Source organism: Octopus bimaculoides, chromosome 5 (genome assembly GCF_001194135.2).
Source record: "Octopus bimaculoides isolate UCB-OBI-ISO-001 chromosome 5, ASM119413v2, whole genome shotgun sequence".
NCBI classification, from domain to species: Eukaryota; Metazoa; Mollusca; class Cephalopoda; order Octopoda; family Octopodidae; genus Octopus; species Octopus bimaculoides.
The window spans coordinates 288284-309160 of record NC_068985.1 but is presented as its reverse complement, the minus strand read 5'-3'; the positions used below and the strand labels follow the sequence as shown (position 1 = coordinate 309160).

Sequence of the window (20877 nt, the reverse complement as noted above, 5' to 3'; positions counted from 1 at the left end):
ATATATATATATATATATATACACACACACACACACATAGATGCAGATGTAGCAGAGACAATTTTAAATATGTCATGTCTTGAAACATTGAATCTGAGCAATCTATTCAGTAGTGTGTCATATGATGATTAACTGACATTTGAATTGTAACTTTTAACTTGTTTGTCTTCCTGCCAATAGTCACAATATAAAGTGAAGATTATCACTGTAACATATACCAAAATACAGCAGATTATCTTGCTTCAGTAACTGTGGATGATAATAGAAAAACTGAGCAGAAAAGTTGTAGCATTAAGAAGAAAATGATGACAGTAAATTATAGACATGAATGACACAAGAGTAAAGGAAAAAACAAAGCAAGACTTGCAAATAAATGTTCTATTATAAGAAACATTGAAAATTGTTGTGAAAACAATAAAACTGCATCAATTCAAGATACGAAAATAAGGATTGGAAGCATTAGCAATATTTATGGAGCAATATTTATGATTTTGTAACACTATGAAATTGATTATCTAAGCATCTTCTCTACAATTATAGAGAATGAGATTCTCATTGGAATTGAATAATCTTTTACTGTTAATTCCTGTTGGTTGTACAAATCTAAAACTTGAATAGGAGTTCACAATTTCCATATGACATATAAAATAGTAAGACAAACAATACTGCAGAAAAATATTCTGTTTTGAAAAATATTCAGAGAAAAGAAGTATCATTAGGACAAACAACAAACAATCAATGATGAGGATAAAACAAGTTTGTCCTGGATAAGAAAGCTTTCCAAATCTACTTTGCTGAAGAAAGTGTGAATATGGACTGAAAGTGGACAACACTTTTAAAAGGACGAAATACTGAAAGTAACTTTAAAGGTTTTAAAGTTAACTTAGCCAAGACCAAGGTTCCAGTAAGCAAGAAATCAGACAGGACCATTCCCCCTCAGGTAAATGGCCCTACTCTATGTGTACGAAAGGTGTAGGCAGGAATTCCATACAGTGTACCCAATGCAAGCTATGGACACACAAGAGGTGCAGTAGAATCACAGTTAAGGTTAAGAGAGAAAATAGTTTTTGTTTGTGGAAGATGCACAGGTGTTATGGTTACATGGGAAATGATTTTCTCAAGTACCCTGGGGGCTCCCTAGAGATAATAGATAACTTCTGTTACCTTGGTGATCTAATTAGCAGAGGAGGACAATAATCTAAAAGTGTAGTCACTAGAATAAGAGAAGGATAGAGGAAGTTTAGAGAGCAACAACTCCTACTGGCAACACAGAAGCTCTCTCTCTTTCTCTTTCTTTCTCTCTCTCTCTCTCTTTCTCTCTCTTTCTCTATTTCTCTTTCTTTCTCTCTTTCTCTCTTTCTCTCTCTTTCCCTCTTTCTCTCTCTCTCTCTCTCTCTCTCTCTGAGTGAAAAGCAGACCATATGATGCTTGTGTACGAACAGCAATGCTTCATGGTTGTGAGACATGAGCCATGACTGCCGACTAGAGAGGAATGAAGCTAGTATGCTCCACTTGATGTGCAATGTCTGTGTGCATGTACAACAAAGTGCAAAGGTATTGAGAGAAAAGTTAAGCTTAAGACGAATCAGATGTGGTGTGCAAGAGAGAAGACCACATTGGTTTTGGTCATGTGATGCATCTGGATGAGGACAGTTGCATAAAGCAGTGCTGAGCACTTGAAATAGATAGTACTTGCAGAAGAAGTAGACCCAGGAAGACATGAGTATTGAAGGTCAATCTCTAGATGTTTAGTCTTAGAGAGGAGGATAACAAAGAACTGAGAAGACTGGCATCTTGCTGTGTTCAAGAAGACCCATCCATTACAGCAAAAATGAGATCCTAAAAGCACTCAGATATAGCTGTGTGTGGAAGGCCATGTCCCCATCTCCTCTCTGCCATACACATCAAGCATTCCTTTTCCCTCATTTATGGTTTTACATGGCTGTCGCACTCAACCTGTGAGCAATATACTGCACATATTACATCCCTAACCCTAACCCTCACCCTACGTCCATTCCTCATCATCCTTACCCTTATTATTTCAACCAATTACCTTCTTTCTGTGCCTTCAGCCTTTGCACTCTTCCCTTCTCTCAGTCTCCATTCTAAACTCCTCTCTTAACTGCTATCATTTTCAATGATCTCCCATATCTACCCTCATAACCCACCTAAAATAGCCTCTTATGTATCTCTATCTCACCCCCCCCCACCTTCATTGTTCCTTCATCTTACATATCGTTCTACTACTTTTTGTTCTGTTCCCCTCCTTGAACCCCTTCTATATCTTCCACCTCTCACCTCTGCATACTGGGGGTTTCAAATCCTCTCTGCCCCATCCTTCATTTCACTCACTACGCCAACCTTTACCTTCTTTTGTTTACTTTTGCCTCATACTCTCTTATCCCATCCCATAATCCACTATTCTTATCCTCTCTTATGCTCACTTTCTTGTTACCTGTACCTTAAGAGTTTGCTCCAGCACCCCATCGCGACACCCTCCCCCTCTTATTATCCTTCAGCCACATAACTCCTCTATAGCAAGACACTTGTACTCCCCCCTCTATCATACATTAGTCTTTCAACATCTGGCATACAGCCACTCATCTCCACCTTCCCCTCTCAGATGCTTCTCAGTTATGGGAGCTCCCCCCCTTTCCCTCTCCTCCTCTGTTCTTTCTTTTTTCGTTCTTGTCTTGCTAGTTACATGGCAACCTCACTAGTGCCAGTGGCATGAAAAAGGGCACCCACTACATTCTGTAAAGTGGTTGGTTTTATGAAAGGCATCTAGCTGTGGAAATCATGCCAAAGATGACATTGAGACAAGCCAGTCCCTGTCAAACCATCCTACCCTTGCCAGCAGGGAAAGCAGATGTTAAACAATGATGTTTGAGTGTCATATACAGAATTTAACAAACCGTCTCAACCACTATTTTGGCAGTAACGAAGCAGGAGTGCCTAAAACACTATTTAAAAATTGCTGTGATATATTGAATATGCACATAGTAAATATTTAGGCTTTTATTACGTTGACAAACACCTGTGTATACAATACAGCCTCTATATTCCTTTTCTAATTTAGATAACAATGATTTAGATATCTTCTTTTGTTCAAAATGAGTGACTTATTTGTATATAAAACTCTTACAGTGAACAATGTGAGAAAATTTTAATGTAACATAATCATCTTGATAAAGCTAAATACAATTAAATAACGATTGACTTTTTCGTATGTAACCTGAAAAGCAAAATAAAAGAGACTGGATGGGGAGTATAAATGAAAATATCATTTCCTCTCAGTCAAAAAATATGGCTGGCAATTAGGACTCGTGTGGGCACTTGCATTTATTTTACATTATTTAAAAAATTTGCCTTTATATTTTCCAGCTATAATAAGCAATTTTCAATTTGCATCTATTTCATTTACTTGATTTATTGAACACAACAGGGTGGAATAAGGATGCTTTGGAGAAGAAGGAAAGGAAATGAATGCTGTAAATAATATATGTTTAGGGAGATGGACCATTAAAGATCTGTTTTGTGAATGATTGGCTTCTATTAAAATCTTTGTTAGCTTTTTCACAAAAACCTGATGTGAAAGAAGAGAAACATAAATCTGAAATTGACTTTGTGTGACATACCTTAATGAAAATACTATTATTTTATAATTCATTTAAAATTAACTTGTAATAATATCATCTCAATTAAATTATTCTTCCAACTCATTAACTAAAACCAAATTACCTCAAATTACTCCATGTTACTCATATTAAGATTGATGAGAATTACTATAAGTGATTTATTAGTTAGTTTCTATTAATTGATCTTAAACATCTTTGTTGAAATGGAGTTTAGTGAATCTAAACAAGTTTCTTATATAAAGTATGACACTAAGGTTTCTGGCATGATTGGTTGACTTGTTAGAAATAGGAACTAAATTTCCCTTATATGGTGTTTGAAAGAAAGAAAGGAAATAACAGTTATAAAACTAAAAAGAAAGCATATTAATGTTTTATTTTTATCTCTAGCAGTTGGCTTTCTTCAATTATCCAAAGAAATCATGTCCTTCATTGTTTACTGACACAAATAATGTAAATTATTGAGTGTACTTTATTTCTAGTGTTCATCTCTTATTCCAGTATTTTATTTATTGCCAACATTGTTATTAATATTTCAACTGTACCAATTAGTTAAAGAATCAAATTGATATTTTCAAATAATTTTCTTATTTCCATGCTGCAGTAATTTAATAATAGTTTCTCTAAGAGAGTAGTTATCACTTTGACATCATACTATGAAGCTAGATTTAAAGAATCAAGTGAATTTTCATAATTATTTTTTATAAACTCTTTTTGATAAAGTGTTGCTTTTTAGCGAAGTTAATTAAATTTACAGTACCAAACTGGGAAAATCAGAAATTACTGGAAAGTTTGACAAATACAGCCATTAAGGAAATAAAAACTAGAATAGGTTGTTTTACAGAATAAACTATATTCTTGTCAGGGAATTCGAAAATTAACTAAATATGAAACACTACAAAGTTAAATTCAGTAGTTTTTTCAAATACTGAAAACTTGTATAAAATATTCTTTACAAAATATGAATTTTTTTTTTTTTTTGAATAAAAAATTTTTTCAGGCTTTATTCATGGCATATAGTATAGATGTTTTGAATCTGCTTTTAATCTTTAAAATATTGGCTTACTAAAAAATATTTTATATATTACATTTTTACAATTTTTGAGTGCTGGGACTGCTAAGTCTTAAACTTCAGGACAAGTAAAGATGTAATTCCTTGCCAAAAAGCTAACATATCAACAAGGATCTAGTGAGTCCATTGCAACATATATATTTAGTTTTGTACAACACAAACCGGTGTTTGGTTGTATATTCCTCTGCTTGCACCTTCATTATCAAGATGAAAATGGTGATTCACTCAACTTTGTAATTGAGACCAATACACTGTTGTAGTTGTTTTATTGTTTAACTACACATCAGCCCTGATCAAACAGGCCTATGGTCAAAGGTTTTCAGATCATGAATATCTTGGTTGAACATTTCATATTTAACATGAATAGCTTGACTTTTTTATACATTTAACTGTCACTTCAGTTTTTTTTTAAAAACAAAACACATGAAAGGGAGATTTAGTTACTATTTTTAGCATATCAAGCAATCACATAAAAAAAAACATTACTGTCTTACTTTATGCACCATCAGCATTCCATCTCTTAACCTAACACACCTGACCCCAATTTTTTATATTTTATATTTAAGTTATGAACATCTCCATCAAAATCTCATTAAAATATGTTATAAAATTTCTGTCAGACAACACCAATTCAGTAAGCTTCAATATTCAAAATTACTGACATTTTATCATACTCATCCAGATCTAATTATATTAAGAATTAATTGAAACCTAAATAAATTCATTGGGTTAATTTACACACTAAACAAACTGGTGTCCCTTTATTTTCTATATTTCTTCTCTTCTTTCATTTTATAGCACATTCCTGTTTTATATCCGGCAGCTAATAACTGGTAAACCTACCATTGCAGAAAAAGCTTTCTCAAAATATAGAAAACCTCATGAAACTATTAGCCCAAACTTAAGGAAACTGACCCAGAACATTTAAATTTCTGAGTAGCAAAATAAAAACATTTTTATTTCTTTTGAATACCTAAGCTTCACTAATTGCTCATGAGCTGTAGGTTACATCTTCTAATTTATTAGGTACATTTGATGAAGTTAGTTTAGCATACAATATATATTACACCATTTCTCTGGCTGATAAATCCTTAAGAAGTTGTATAATGAGTAATTAAGATAATTGCAACTTTACTATCAAAATTTGAGATGAGAATATGTACAGATGTGACTGAAGATGGCAAAGTATCAAACAAAATGTTTTTTGGTGTCGGGTAACTCACTCTTTATATTCCAGGTTCAAATTTTGCCCTGATCGTCTTTGCTTTCCATTTTTCTGGGGGCAATGAAATCAGTCAGGTACTGAAGAGATTGATATGAATAAGAATGGCCTTAGTCCAGTGATTAAAATATGTCAAGCTGATACTGAAATAATATTTTAAGTTTTTAAAGGTTCTATTGTCATATATTATTAGAAGGGATAAGTCTATCAAGATTTGAGTAGTATATAGGTTAGAGGCTGTAGATATCTTCTGCTACTCAGATGACCTAATAAGTAGTGGAGGAGGGTGTTGCAAAAGGGAAATTGCTAGAATAAGAATAGGATGGAAAAAATTCAGAGACCACTTACCCCTGTTGGCAACCAAAAGTCTTTCTCTCTCTCTCTCTCTCTCTGACTGAAAGGCAGATTGTATGATGCTTAAGTACAAAAAGCAATGCTACATGGTAGTGAGACATGGGTCCCAAATGCAGAAGATAAGTGAAGACTAGAGAGGAACGAAGGTAGTACGCTCCATTGGATGTGCAGTGTCAGTGTACATATATGAGAGTAGAGAGAAGTTCGGCATAAGAAGAATTAGATGTATTATACAAGAGAGAAGATTGCACTGGTTCAATCGTGTGATGCATTTGGATGAGGACTGTTGCATAAAGAAGTGCTAATCGTTTGAAGTGGATGGAAATTGTGACAGAAGAAGAACCAGGAAAACAGAGGACAAATATTGAAAGCTGATCTCAAGATGCTGAGTCTCATGGAGGACATGACAAAGGACCAAGATACCTGGCACATTGTTGTGCTTTAGAAAACCTGTCCACCACAACAGAATTAATATCCAAAACCACCTTGGTAAATATATGTAGAGCTCTGCCCCACCTCTATTCTCACTGACCCATCAAGCTTCCCACCCACACACACACACACATCTTATTCCTTAACACTCATCACTTCTTCGGCTACCATAATCCTCTGAGAGCAGAATCAGCACATAGTACATTCTCTCCTTTTCCTGCCTTCCTCTTTCTTTCCACTCTTTTATTCCCCATTATCTTCCCCTTGGGCCACTTTTATATCTCTTACCATCAACCACTACAGTCACCTTTATCCCATCTAACCATCTCTTCTCACATCCCTATGAAACTCGCCCCTCTGTACCACTTCACCTCTGTTCACCCCCCCACCACCACCACCACTATACCTTGAAGATATGTCCTAACATATATCCACCACCATCTCTCTCATTCTTTCTATCTCTATCTTTTTCTCGAAGTCTCTCACTCCCTTCTCCAACTAGGGTATCTCTGTATCCCTTTTACACCTAAAGAGACACCTCTCTCTATCCCTCTATTCTTTAAATCTCTCATCAATAGGCACAAAGCCATCTACCTCAATTACTCCCTCCAATCATGGGGACTTTGTCTTGACTGACAAGGTACTTGGTGACCCCATCAATGCAGGTACCATGAAAAATGCACCCAGTACTTTCTGTAAAGTGATTGACTTTTGGAAGGGCATCCAGCTGTAGAAGCCATTCCTGAACAGACAATAGAGCTTGACATGGTCCTTTGGACTGCCATCCCCTGTCAAACCATCCAACCCATGCTTACACGGAAAACAGACGTTAAGTGATGATGATAATGATGAAGTATAGGGTTTGTTAATTGTGAAGTCTGTAATGATTTAACCTGGCCATGTCAACAACACAAACTTAAGACTTTTATGCTGTAAAGAGTGATTCTTTTCATATGAACTATTCCTTTCAAATGACTTGATTATTAAAAATGAAAAATGTTATTCGCCATTCTTCAAGAACTACAATGATTGCTAGATTTGAGACACAATTAGAGGATATTGAAAATATTTACTTATCATATACTTCTACCTTAAGCAATTTGTCAGTAGTTGCTTGGATCTCAATGTTTGATTGATGAGCAGATCAATAGAATGGGAGACAGAAAGAGGAACTATAGAAGGATATAGTGAAAGATATACTTACCCACACATGTAGGTAGGTGAGCAGGTGAGTTTAGGTAGGTAGGAATGTATGTCTATTGATCTGTCTATCTATTTATCCATCATCTCTCTGGAGAGATCCATCTCTATATTACCTATACATATCAGATAGAGATAAATTTATCAATACAATTTGCTTCTCTTTATAATAATAGATAAATGTAGACAAAACAAACAGACAAACATGGATAATTGTTTCTAGTTCACGCCTATGTTTTCAGACAGCTTTCCCTTAGCTTTCTTTGACAAACAATTATATGCATAGTGGAGCAATACATCTCTCTTTCTCTCTCTCTCTCTCTCTCTCTCTCTCTCTCTCTCTCTTTCTCTCTCTCTCTCTCTCTCTCTCTTCAAAAATATAAAGAAGTATTAAAAACTTTAAACATATGGGTCTAGGAACAGTGTCTGTAAACATGCCATAGATGTATAATCACTTAATCACAAGCCCATTAGATCTAATTTGAAACTTTTGTGGTAAAGGTCATGAGAATTAGTGTAAAACCCTTATCCAAGAAGAATTAAAATGCTTGTCCTGTGATAGAATCGTTCAGCCTAAACACACACACACACAGCAAAAACAAACATTACAATACACAGCATCACTTATACAATAGAGTCTGTAATTCATTGTTTGGGTTATTTATTTTTTGTTTTTAGTTTTAAATTTTTTAAAAGAAATTTGACAGGATGTTGCTGGCTAACAATATTAGAAAATCTTTTACATTAAACAGAGGATTGTGTTATATCTCTAAATATTTTTTGGTTTTGGTGAGATTGCTGATTGGATAATAAAGTTTTCTTGCAGAAAAATTTAGTTATTCTAAGGAAGCCTGTTGCCTAATATCACTTTTAGCATCAAGTATAAAAATCTAAAAATGGTTGTTCTACCTGAAAAGAAAAAACAGACAGTTTGTTTCTCTCTACCTTTGTAAGTATATTGCAATGCTATATTCACATATGTTGGCTGTGGAATATCGCTGACACACTTGCCCAATCCCAGGCAAAATGAAAATCATCAGTGTCCCCATTCTGACTTCATAGTAAAGCAAAATCCATTCCTGGACTGAAATTACATTCATGCATCCATTGCAAATAGATGCAGCTTCTTAGTGTTGTTTTCTTTTTTTGTTTTTTCAACTTTAAGACTTCTCCTTCAAACACTCATATGTTGCAACCAACAGGAGTGAGCATCACCATCATTTACATGTATATGTAAGCAGAGTCTTAAAAATGTGAAAACCTCACATTAAAAGTCTTTGACAACAAAACCTAAGAAGGAAAACAAAAGATACAGCCTTTATTTCTTTGTCCTGCATTGAATTCAAACAATAGTTATAAACATAAGCCAATACACTTCTTTCTGAAACTATAAACATATACAATCACATATTAGACAAGAAACAAAATTTAAGGCCTAAATGTTAAACGACTTGATAGGAAGAAATGACAAAAATATGGTGGATGCCTAATGACATACATAAAAATCATATCCCCACTACATAACCAAATGATATCTAATCACAAACAACATCTAACAAAAGTCTAGAAATGACAGCATTCAAAACAAAACCAACACAAAACAAATAAGCAAATAAACAGTGCAAACTCCAGTCTCACCAACTCTCCTGCTACATTACACAATACAATAGCTTAACACACTCCTAAACACCATCATTGTGGACAGACTAAAATGTACTCAATAAAATCTACAGGTACAAAATTAGTATATACACTTGATATCACCGCCTCCACCAGTATATCATGACTCTTACACTATTCACTTTCCTGACTTTTGTACATAATTCTATGTACTGTACATGCACCTTTGATGAGTTGCAGGGCACCTGAGCACTATACACAATAATTTCATTATTAGTATTGCCTTTGCACAGCTTCTAATGCTGGAGATGTACTACAGTGTCAGCTGTTCCCTACCAGTGAACTAAGGTAACACCTCTTATTTTTCGAGCACCTTCCAAAGTATTCGAGCGGTTCCAAGCAGTGCTGTTTTCTGCAAGTGCTCCACCCTTATTGCAGCCCCTATTTGTTCCACGTACTTCTTGAGATTTTTGCTCACTGTTTCTAGGGCTCCGACAATTATTGGTACTACTGCTACCTTTTTCATCGACCACAACTGCTTAACTTCCCAAGCTAACCTGTCATATCTATCGACTTTTCTTTCTTCCTTATCGTATACCTGGTTGTCAGCTGGGCATGCTATATCTATGATCCAGCATAGTTTGCTTTCTTTCTCAATTAAGACTATGTCTGGCTTCCTAGTCTATATCTCATTATTATTATTATTATTGTTATCATTTTTATTATTATTATATAACACAGGAGGTGACACAACTATATTCCAACTAACCCAGATTTTATATTCTAAACAACAGATCCATGAACGTCATCAAACCAACAACAATTCTAGCCCCAGCAATTACCTTCTGATCCATAAATCTAGTTACTGCAACCACATGGCAAATAGTACCACCAGCACTCCTTTCGCCACCCACCTATAAACACCACAATACATTTATAAATAAAAAAAACAATCAAATAAAAACATTTCACAACTTGAAAAATCTCAGTGAACCACTTACATGAAGGAACTGGATTTTCTCAAAATTCGACAACATTCCAGTCAGCAACCTAGATATTGCAGTGTGTATGCACAAAACAGTTATAGATATTTCCAAAAAGCATATCACATGAGACAATAAAAGTACAACTGCTGCTGCAGTTCTTGTGACTATCTCAACAAATAAACTCAGCAACTAAAGAAGAAGAAAACAAAGAAATAAATCGTGAAAAACAGACACATGAGCAAACATTTGTAGCCAACATAAACTACAGTTTAGTGTAACACTCTCCAAAATAATTACTGGTATCAATTCCAGTGCTGACACTTTGTGTCACAATAAGAATTTCAAGTAACCTAGTCACACTACAGTTTCAAGTAACATACTCAACGCTCTAACACCAAGCAAATGTACTTATCAAATATTTTTTGACAGTTGACCTTCAAAACCCACGCAAAGAAAACTGGAACAAAAAAAGGGAAACCATGAAGCCTCCACTTAATCTGACTTGGACACCTTGCTTCTGTTAGATGCCAATACCATTTAGTGTTGAGATGGAGAAATTCCAATATTCAGAAACCTCTGAGCCAGATAAGATCACAAGCATACACCAAAGGCCTGAAATAATCCTTACTTGAATTATTACTGACATTTTCAGAATCTGGAAACTAGGAAAAATATTCAGAATTCAAAAGCTCGAGTGAAGTAACTTATTACATATCTATCACTCTCTTTCACCTCTACAAAACAATTCTAGAAACATTCATTGTTGAGACCACTAACCCATACCTTCCTCACTTCAAATCTCAACATGGATTCAAACCACTAACACCCAGAAACTCAGCCACCCATGCCACTCACTACTTTACACAAAATTTATAACAGCATCCTTCATCAACCTGACATTGACATCAGCTCCTTCCCACAATTTTCACTCAGTTCCAAACTACTTTAACCCTCCTTAAAAGACAACATAAAACACTGATTAGCAAGCTACCTCGTAAGCTACCTCGTAAGTCACCAAAGCCAAGAATTTGCAGTTTCCTAAGCAGAGTATAATAAAGTACCTCATTCTCCCTTTACTTTTTTGTTTACCTATAAACTGCACAAACTTCCCATAACTCCTCGAGATGTACACACAGTCTCATATTCAGATGTCATTTGAGTCATTGAGTTTCCCTCTGCTGCCCAGGTCCATACCTTCTTCATACCTTCTTCAACTTTTTATCAACCATTTAGAAACGTGAATTCTAAAGTAGTCACACCTGCCAAATATGTTACATTTCTTTTCTTTCCAGAAATGCCAGAGAACATCAATTAAAAGCAACACATTAAATGACATGAACACACCTGACACACAACAGACAAAAATACTAGAAATCAGATCAAAACAAAGGAGGCAAATGTGAGTTTACAATTGATGTAGGCTTACAGTTGCTCAGGGGTGAAGGTGGAGAGGGGCTTTTTTTTTTTTTATTAGTCAATTTGGTTCTTTAAATCTATTCTATTATTTATAAGTACATTACAAACTTTCTGAGTAGGGGGATAGTGCAGTAAAACATTTTGTAAATCATCTGCATTCAGTACTAGTCATTAGAATATTCACTAAACAATTTGAAATATAGGGTCTGCATTTCACATCTAGCTTGGGTTTATTACAAGCTTTGTACAAACCTGCTAGAAATTGTTTGCAATCTGCACTAAACTTGTAGGAAACAAAAAAAAAACCCAGAGAACTGACAGGTAAACACATTTGACCAACAAAAAATAGCAAATGATCTGTGTATAAACAACATGTTCATCATGGATTCTGCCAAACTGTCTGTGTAATGAATTTCAACAAATTACAAAGATCACAAAACAATGTTGTTTGCATCACGAAAGACTTCACAGAGACTTTTTACAAAACAAAACCAAAATCCTAAAAACGCAAGATGGTCATACAAGTTTGTTTCTACAACAACCTCCAATGCTAACAGTTTGTCTCATGACATGTACAACTAATCTTAAACAAAAGCATTTCCAGTTCTCTGGGTTGCTACAACTTTGTCTCTCCCATTTTGTTCAGACATAAATAAATATGTGGAAGCATTTTAATTGTACCATTGACCTTAAACACTAAATTCAGAGAAACAACAGCTATTACTTTCGCATGGCCTGACTTCATCAAAATCACCACTAATATAGGTAGATGGAACCTCTAAGTAAATTGTTTGACCTGTTAGAAATAGCAGCTAAACTACCTCCAAATCACAATGCTATTTTAAAAAAAGATAAGGCCACATTAGGTAATGTAGTCTGTAGTATATGAAAAGATAGACTGGTCATGGCTGGAATGTCTTTAATCATAGAATTTCTTTTTTATCAGAACTGATTTGGAGATAAACAATAACAAACATAGAAATAAACCAATGAGGAAACCTTTATTTTGGTCAGTGAAGCTAAAAGAAATGGCCACTTTTCAAGAAATAACCACTTTTCAAGAAATAACCACTTTTTAAAAGATATGAGAAATTGTAATCTGAGATGGATTATTTCTGAAAATTAGTTGAGATGATTGTGGTTTAAATGGTTTTGATCAAAGGTCTGTTCAACTTGAGGCTAAAAAACAACAACAACAGAAACGGAATCTTTCAGCCGAAAACTTTCAGTTGTACAACTATAACAACAATAACCAATATCCATCACACTCACTAATACCATTAAATTAATCAATACTTTTTAGATGATTAAATGACATGAACTTGCTAGTTATTTAATTTTCAAATAACCATTTTTTCGTTTTTTTAAATATAAAGGAAGTCTGCTGATATGCAATGATGTCTATGCTTACTTTGTTCTCTCTATAACTTTCAATATGTTATTATTTGATAGGAAAGTTGCTCATGCTTATTTTTTTACAACCATACAACTACTTTCCATATTCTACATAAACCCTTCTTTTCAAAACCTTCTGTTGACCTTAATCCTTTGTAAACAGAATACCAACTTCTTTTTTGCACATGCTTCAAATACCAAACTAATCTTTTTGTTTTGTTCTTTCTTTTGGGGATTTTTCCTTTTGTTTTTACAATTTTCAAGTTTAAATTAAATAATTCAGTTTGCATTAATTTTTTTTTCTTTGACAATTGAAACCAAAATTTAAGAATAGTCTTTCAGACAATCTTTCGCTTTTAATTGGGAATATATTGTGATGGCTACAATACAACTAGTTCAATACTCCATTAACAGCTTCCAGTGGAAGGGAGACTGATCATTTGTCTTTTCACACCAACTTGATTGACTGAAAAATGTTCCAATGTGTTTGCTGGGGTTAGAGTGATTATAGCTCATATTGCCTTTCTATGTCCCAATGTTGATCATTATCCACTCCATTATCTGTAATTGGATACCAAAAGTTGATTCTATTTTCACCCCAAATCCAATATACCCATGATATTTCAATGCTAGCTTTAATCTTTCTAACTTCTTTGCTGACTAAAATACTCCTCCTTAATTTTTATCTGTAGAACCTGGACCTAATTAAAGTTCTCCTCGCACACACACACACACATATGTATATCTAAGCATATAATACATTCTTTTAGTTCATTATCACACGCAATATTTTAAAATCTGTCTTCCATTCTAACAGGAGCAGTATCCAATTATTGCATAAAACTTTTTCAAAAATACAAAAATTCTCAAAATTCAATAAAATCAGATTTACATTGGAAATCCTTTTCATGAACATGGTTTGAGTATCGTTAGTAATGTACTCATATTGCAGCTCAGGTACAGCATTAATTAAATAAATAATTAAGCATTTCAGTAAAATTCCATACAATGGATAAATATAGAAATGCAGGAATCCATTGTTTAACATGATTTTAATTCCCAGAAGTCTTCAAGTTGAACTGACTTTTCCTTTCACATGAGATAGATTTCATACATGGTCCTATGTAAGAAAGTTTCACTCTGGTAGTGAGTTTTGTTACTGTAGTAATGACTGGCAGATGACTGCAGAAATCATCTTCGTTTCAGCTTTTTTTTTTCTTCTCATGGTATTTAGTTTCTATTTAATTAAAATATTTTTCTTTATTGATCAGGGATGAGGTAAAAATGAAAGCAAAGATGACTACATTTAAAAAACAAGCATATTGTAATCACTTTTAGGAAGAAACTTGAAATAATTAAGTTACGAAAATAATAGTAGAAAGTCAGAGTTAGGTTGCTCATTTGGCTTGAGCAAAGCAAACATAAGGTTTTAAAACAGATTAAAGATTATGAGAAGAAAAGAACAGATGGTTCTAGTGATGCCGTTACCTTGAAATTGGAATGAGAAGTTCATTGAAATGGATGGCCTTTGTGCCGGTGGCACGTAAAAGCACCCACTACACTCTTGGAGTGGTTGGCGTTAGGAAGGGCATCCTGCCAAATCAAATTGGAGCCTGGTGCAGCCTTCTGGCTTGCCAGTCCTCAGTCAAATCGTCCAACCCATGCTAACATGGAAAGCGGACATTAAAAGATGATGAATTAAAGACTGTAATCTGAGTTGCATTTCATTAAGTATGTAAACCTCAAAACAAAAACTTTGAGCCTGTTCTCTATCTTGAAAAGAGAAAATGACGCAAAAGTAAGGTGAGGAAATAGCAGTCAGTAGTTCGAAAAGGATTCTTCAAAAACCAGTCTCGATTGTAGCATGTAAGAATTGAAGGCAAGCCTGCCATTGCTGATAAGGAAAATGAAGGAAAGTTTTAAATAAAATTTCAAATGCTTATATAAAAAGAAATATCCAATGATATGACTAACTCTGATGCTTGTTAGATGGTTTTATTTTAGAAGAGTATGCAGGCTGTTATATTTTGTCAGTATACGACCACTTAAACTTCCCTGAATGACTGACAATACAAGGGGAAAATAGCTTGAAGAGAAAACAAGAATACTTCAACTTCTTTGGAAAAAAAATTAAATAAATTCATATTTCCTTGTGTTATAACTTGTTTTCAGCTTTGTTAGTTGGTAGTTAAGGAGAAATTATTGAAAAAAACAGTGATTTCGAAAGAAGAATGAATAAATATTTGCAATATTTTGTTTTTATATACATTTAATTCTCTCACATTTACTATGGTACTTGAAAGGGATTAATTAAAACTTACTGAATTAAGGGTGGAATTTCTATAGAGGAAGGAGATTAATAGATCTTTTACACAAATCACTGACTCTTATTTCACATTTACAGAAATCACATAGGTCGATGTGTATGAGTTAACATACCTTGTATTGGCTGACCTATGATAGCTGAACATTTCTTGTTTTTTTTTTTATTTGCCAAAATTAAATGAAGTGAAACTGAATAAGATGGTTGTCTCCTTGAATGAATGAACGAACCATCATCATCATCATTTAACGACTGTTTTCCATGCTGGCATGAGCTGGATGGTTTGACCAGAACTGATAAGACCAGGGGCTGCACCAGGCTCCATTGTCTGTTCTGGCATGGTTTCTACAACTTGATGTCCTTCCTAATGCTAACCTCTCTGAAGAGTGAACTGGGTACATTTTATGTGGCACCAGCACCAGTTCTTTTAACATGGTACCCACACAAGTATTTTTTTATGCAGCACCAGTACCAATATCAATTTTGCTAAGGCGGACAGGTCTGCTTGAGTACAGCAAGGTGCCAGATATCTCGGTCCTCTAGATCTCTAAAACAGTTCAGACAGGATGAGTAAAAAACTAAAACTAAAAGAAAAATCAGCAAAGACACACTATATTAGAATGTAATGAAAAGTGACTGAAGTAATTTACTGTTGCAACAATGAGTAGCTTGAATGTTGAATCAATGGAACTTAGATATCCAGTTGAAGGGCAACAAGAGCTACTTTCCAATATGTTTGTTTAAATGTTGTATTACCTACTGCCAGAAAATAGACCCGGTATAATTGTTAGACCCAGAAAATAGACCCGGTATAATTGTAAGAGGGTGTTTATCCCATATATTCATTCCCACACCTTCCCTATCTTTGTAACTTTTTCCCTGAAGATGCTCTCGTTTGCATCAGAAAATGCAATCAGTTCTGTTACCTTTTGCTGACTTCTTTCTTATATCATTCCAACAAAATAAGTAAATATAAAATTAAAAAATCAACATGAAGTCTTGTTTATATTTTTATTCAAAGCCATAATATCCTTTCTACTATGGTCACAAAGCCTGAAATTTAGGGAGAGACAGTAGTCAATTACATCGACCCCTGTGCTCAACTGGTACTTATTTCATCGACCCCAAAAGGATGAAAAAGCAAAGTTGACCTTGGTGGAATTTGAACTCAGTATCTAAAGACAGATGAAACGCCACTAAGCATGTTTTTCAGCATGCAAACAATTTTGCCAGCTCATCCATAATATAAATTAACTTGTAATCTGTTTTACCTATTATGCTTATATGTGTTTTTATTTAATTTACTTATATTTTGAATTGTTGTGGGTTACTTTTGCCGAAAAAGACAGTCAAATATTGATAGCAACTGGTGCCTTCCTCATCCTGCCAAATTTTCATCACTAAAAGAATGGTAACCGTTTTCAGTCAAACCAAAGGCAAGCAAAGTTTTATGTTTTAACTGTCACCCGTAGCAACAATTAAAAAGTTGAAATTCAATCTTTAAACAGTCTCTTGAACTATATAGATTCTGATACACAAACAGTATGGTTGGTAAACAGGAACACCTTTAATCACAGTTTAGTTTGACTATGACTGACCTGAGAGTGCACAACAGTTTACTTCAAACCAATGATGGAGGGTCTTTGTACCTGACCTGCAAGATATAGGTAGTCAAGTTTTTTCTCAGATCACAACCTACCATCTTAAATGAGATGATTGATTGCAAAAATTTAGTCCCATATATATGGACATTTCTCTCTCTCTTTTTCTCTCTCGCTCTCTTACACACACACACACACACACACACACACACACACACACACACACACACACACACACACACACACACACACACACACACACACACACACACACACACACACACACACACACTTATATTCTTTCAATCTTTCACTTGTCAGTCAACTCTGGTCATGCTGGAGCACTGTTTTGATGAGCTTAGTCATTTATATCAACCCTGTACTTATTTCTCTTGAATCCAGCACTTTTTTTTACTTATTTGCTGAATCTCAAGGTTACAGAGACACAAACACATACATGGATGCATGCAGACACACACACACATATCCACATGTTACCCCCCCCCCTCAATCCCTGGAACCATTTCCATTCCTGATTCCCATAATCACCTCCTTCCACACTATTTCCACTGAACACCTTTCTCTGCCTTCAGTCCTCACACTCTCACTCTCTCTTTATCCCAACAACCTTCTTATTTCTATTACCCCCCCTCTCTGCACACCCTCATATCACCCACCAGCAACCCACCTACCCTTATGTCCTCCTACTACATCATCTCCCTACTTTCTCGTCTATTCTCCTTCCTGAGCCACTTCTATCTCTCCCACCTTACTCACATTAGTTCCCATCAACCACACCTCCACCCTCGTTCGTCACTCACTATATTCACCTCTACCCCCCCCTCTCTCTAACCATCTATTAGTCTCTCCTTATACTCTTATGAAACTCCATTCTCTCCTTCCCATCCCTTTCATTTACTCTCTCTCTCTCTTTCTCTCTTTCTCTCTCTCTCTCTCTCTCTACCGGCCGTTATTTTCACCTTCTTCTTTCTTGAAATGTTCTGACGTCATGGCACCACATCTCTATCTTCTTTCTTATTGCTACTTTCATCCATCCATCCACATGAGATACTAGGTCATGTATCTCCTCTGCAGCAAGACACCTATGCTTGTCTCTCAAATCATTTGCGTCTCAACCCTGGCCATAAAACCTCTTCTCCCTTTCTCAAACACTCCCTCCATCTTGGTTGGGGGCGGATTTTTACTTTTCCTTTTCCCTGTTCTTTTCTTGTCTTGCAAGTTACATGACAACTTTATGAGTGCTGATAGCCCAAAAAATAAAAGCACCCGGTACATTCTGTGAAGCTGTTGGCATCAGGAAAGGCATCCATCCTTAGAAACCATGCCAAAGCTAACACTGTTCAACCCATTCCAGCATGGAAAAACAGATTTAAATGACAATGATGATACACTTATCAGATCATCACAGAAATCGCACATGCTTGTTTATGAAAACAGTTCTATGAAATTATAGTTTTTAAACCTGATGAGAAGAAGTGAGTGGATACGTTGGTGTAAATGGTAGCACACATGTTGCGAAAACATAGAGGAGTGGGTTCCAGTCCCATGCATATGGAAAACCCACATTTTCCTGTCAAGGGCTTATGCCCCTTAATATTAAACTGTTTTCTTTAGTCAATGCACTGTGATCGCTTATAAGCTTTAAGCTTATACAATATTATTATTATTATTTACAGAATTGTAAAATTCAGCACCGCTTATCAAATCATAGAAAATGAAAATATATATACACACACACACACATACATAAGTATACCAAATTTATTTATTTTTAACCACAATCAAAGATGGTGTTTGTGGGAATTTTGTGTGTGTGTATTTGTATGTATGTATATATATATATATATATATACATACACACACATACATACCTACATAGAGAGAGAGAGACATATGTATGTACATGTATACATGTGCATATGTACACACAAACAACTTCCCAACATTTTCTCATATCCGATATGCTTTGAGAGATGAAATCAGTAATAAACGGTATAAAGTAAATATTGAAACTATAATAAAACATTGTTGCCTACAAACTGGCCTCGCTGTACAATACTTGTATAAAACACATGAAGAAAGATTTTAAAAGAAAAGTGAGAGTAGAAATGATCATTCTGGCAACACTAGCAATAGTATAATAATGTGTAAATAATGCAAATAACTGTCATTAAGTAAATACATAATAAATGTTTCAATATTGATTTGTTTTCCTATTTCTCTTCCACTTGGTGAAGTTTGTTACTTACTAACCTTTTATCTTCTCAAATACAGCTTTAAAAAATGTGAAAGGAACATCCATGAAAAAGAATTTTTAAAACACTCCACTAAATAAAAAGCTTTAAGCTATTTAATGTACCATTTTCACAATGTAACCAATGATGTATAAAATTAGGGGTGGGTACTTGTTGAAATAGAGTTTTTATTAAAATGTTGCGGAAATCTTTTCACAATATATTTGAGCAAAATTACCTGCTAATAACAATCACGATTATGAAATGATCCATCAGGAAACCAGTTTGATTTTATATACCAGATAAACAGTGGAATCAAACAGATGCTTTATAAATAATGTTACAATACTTTGTCTTTCTACTGTTTACAATCTGAAAATTATGTTCTGGTTGTGCACTTTCTCTAATATCCTATGTAATAATTTTGCAGTGTTACATGCTATATAACAGGTGAAACCCAGTTAGTTTCTAATGCAGATTGCTAATTCATTTTTAATACATATAAGTTTTTCTGGGACCCCACAAGCAAAATCTCTCTAATTATATGCAATATATTCATTTATGTTTTTAATACAATAAATACTCTTATTTTTTTATTCTTTGTTTTTCTTTTTCCTAAATAAACCCTATTTACATCATCATCATTATCATCATCATCGTTTAACGTCCGCTTTCCATGCTAGCATGGGTTGGACGATTTGACTGAGGACTGGTGAAACCGGATGGCAACACCAGGCTCCAATCTAATTTGGCAGAGTTTCTACAGCTGGATGCCCTTCCTAACGCCAACCACTCAGAGAGTGTAGTGGGTGCTTCTACGTGTCACCCGCACGAAAACGGCCATAGCATAAAACTTTTCTTCAACCCTGCTGCTCAAAATGTTACAGTAAATTTATTTGTCTTTGTTAAATAAATAGGTGTCTGTGTTTTAAGGGTTGATATATTTTACAGGGAAATTTTTAATTAAAATCTTCAAGAATCTGTTCTCAATAATTTCTAAAGAATAAGTTTCATTTGAAATTCTGATCAAATGTAGATGTTCTTGGTCAATAGAAGCTAGAAATCTCATTGGAATTTGAAAATTTTATATTGACAATTTCTGTGATAAGTGTATTGTATTTGCCGAGGAAAACCAATTCAAAGATCATAGTACTTTTTAGCCAGTTTTCCTGCCTCAGTTTATAATTCCTAACCTATTACTGAATAGTTTTATTACAGTAACTAAACCTTAGTTGTGATGATGTGTTCAGAAACCATCCATCAATAGAACCTAACCTAGACCCTTAATTATCTTGAATTCCAATTTGAATCATAAGGGAAAGAAAGAATGATGGTGCAAGTTTTAAGTAGCACCTGATAATAGATG

The 20877-nt window shown here is 34.6% G+C and overlaps 1 protein-coding gene and 1 long non-coding RNA gene across 3 annotated transcripts in view; one reads left to right on the top strand and one right to left on the bottom strand.

Moving 5' to 3' along the window:
* Positions 1 to 20877, top strand: part of LOC106868193 (uncharacterized) — a 363847-nt gene that overhangs the window by 223924 nt on the left and 119046 nt on the right. The gene's annotated exons all lie outside the window — the stretch shown is intronic.
* LOC128247883 (uncharacterized) overlaps positions 1 to 20877 on the bottom strand; it is a 143560-nt gene that overhangs the window by 7646 nt on the left and 115037 nt on the right. The window contains exon 3 of one of the 2 annotated variants that reach the window (XR_008264189.1): positions 7920 to 8031. This is a non-coding gene — a long non-coding RNA (uncharacterized LOC128247883). Of the gene's footprint in view, positions 1 to 5319; positions 8032 to 20877 lie in introns of those variants that run through there. The other variant, XR_008264188.1, reaches the window with a different exon arrangement.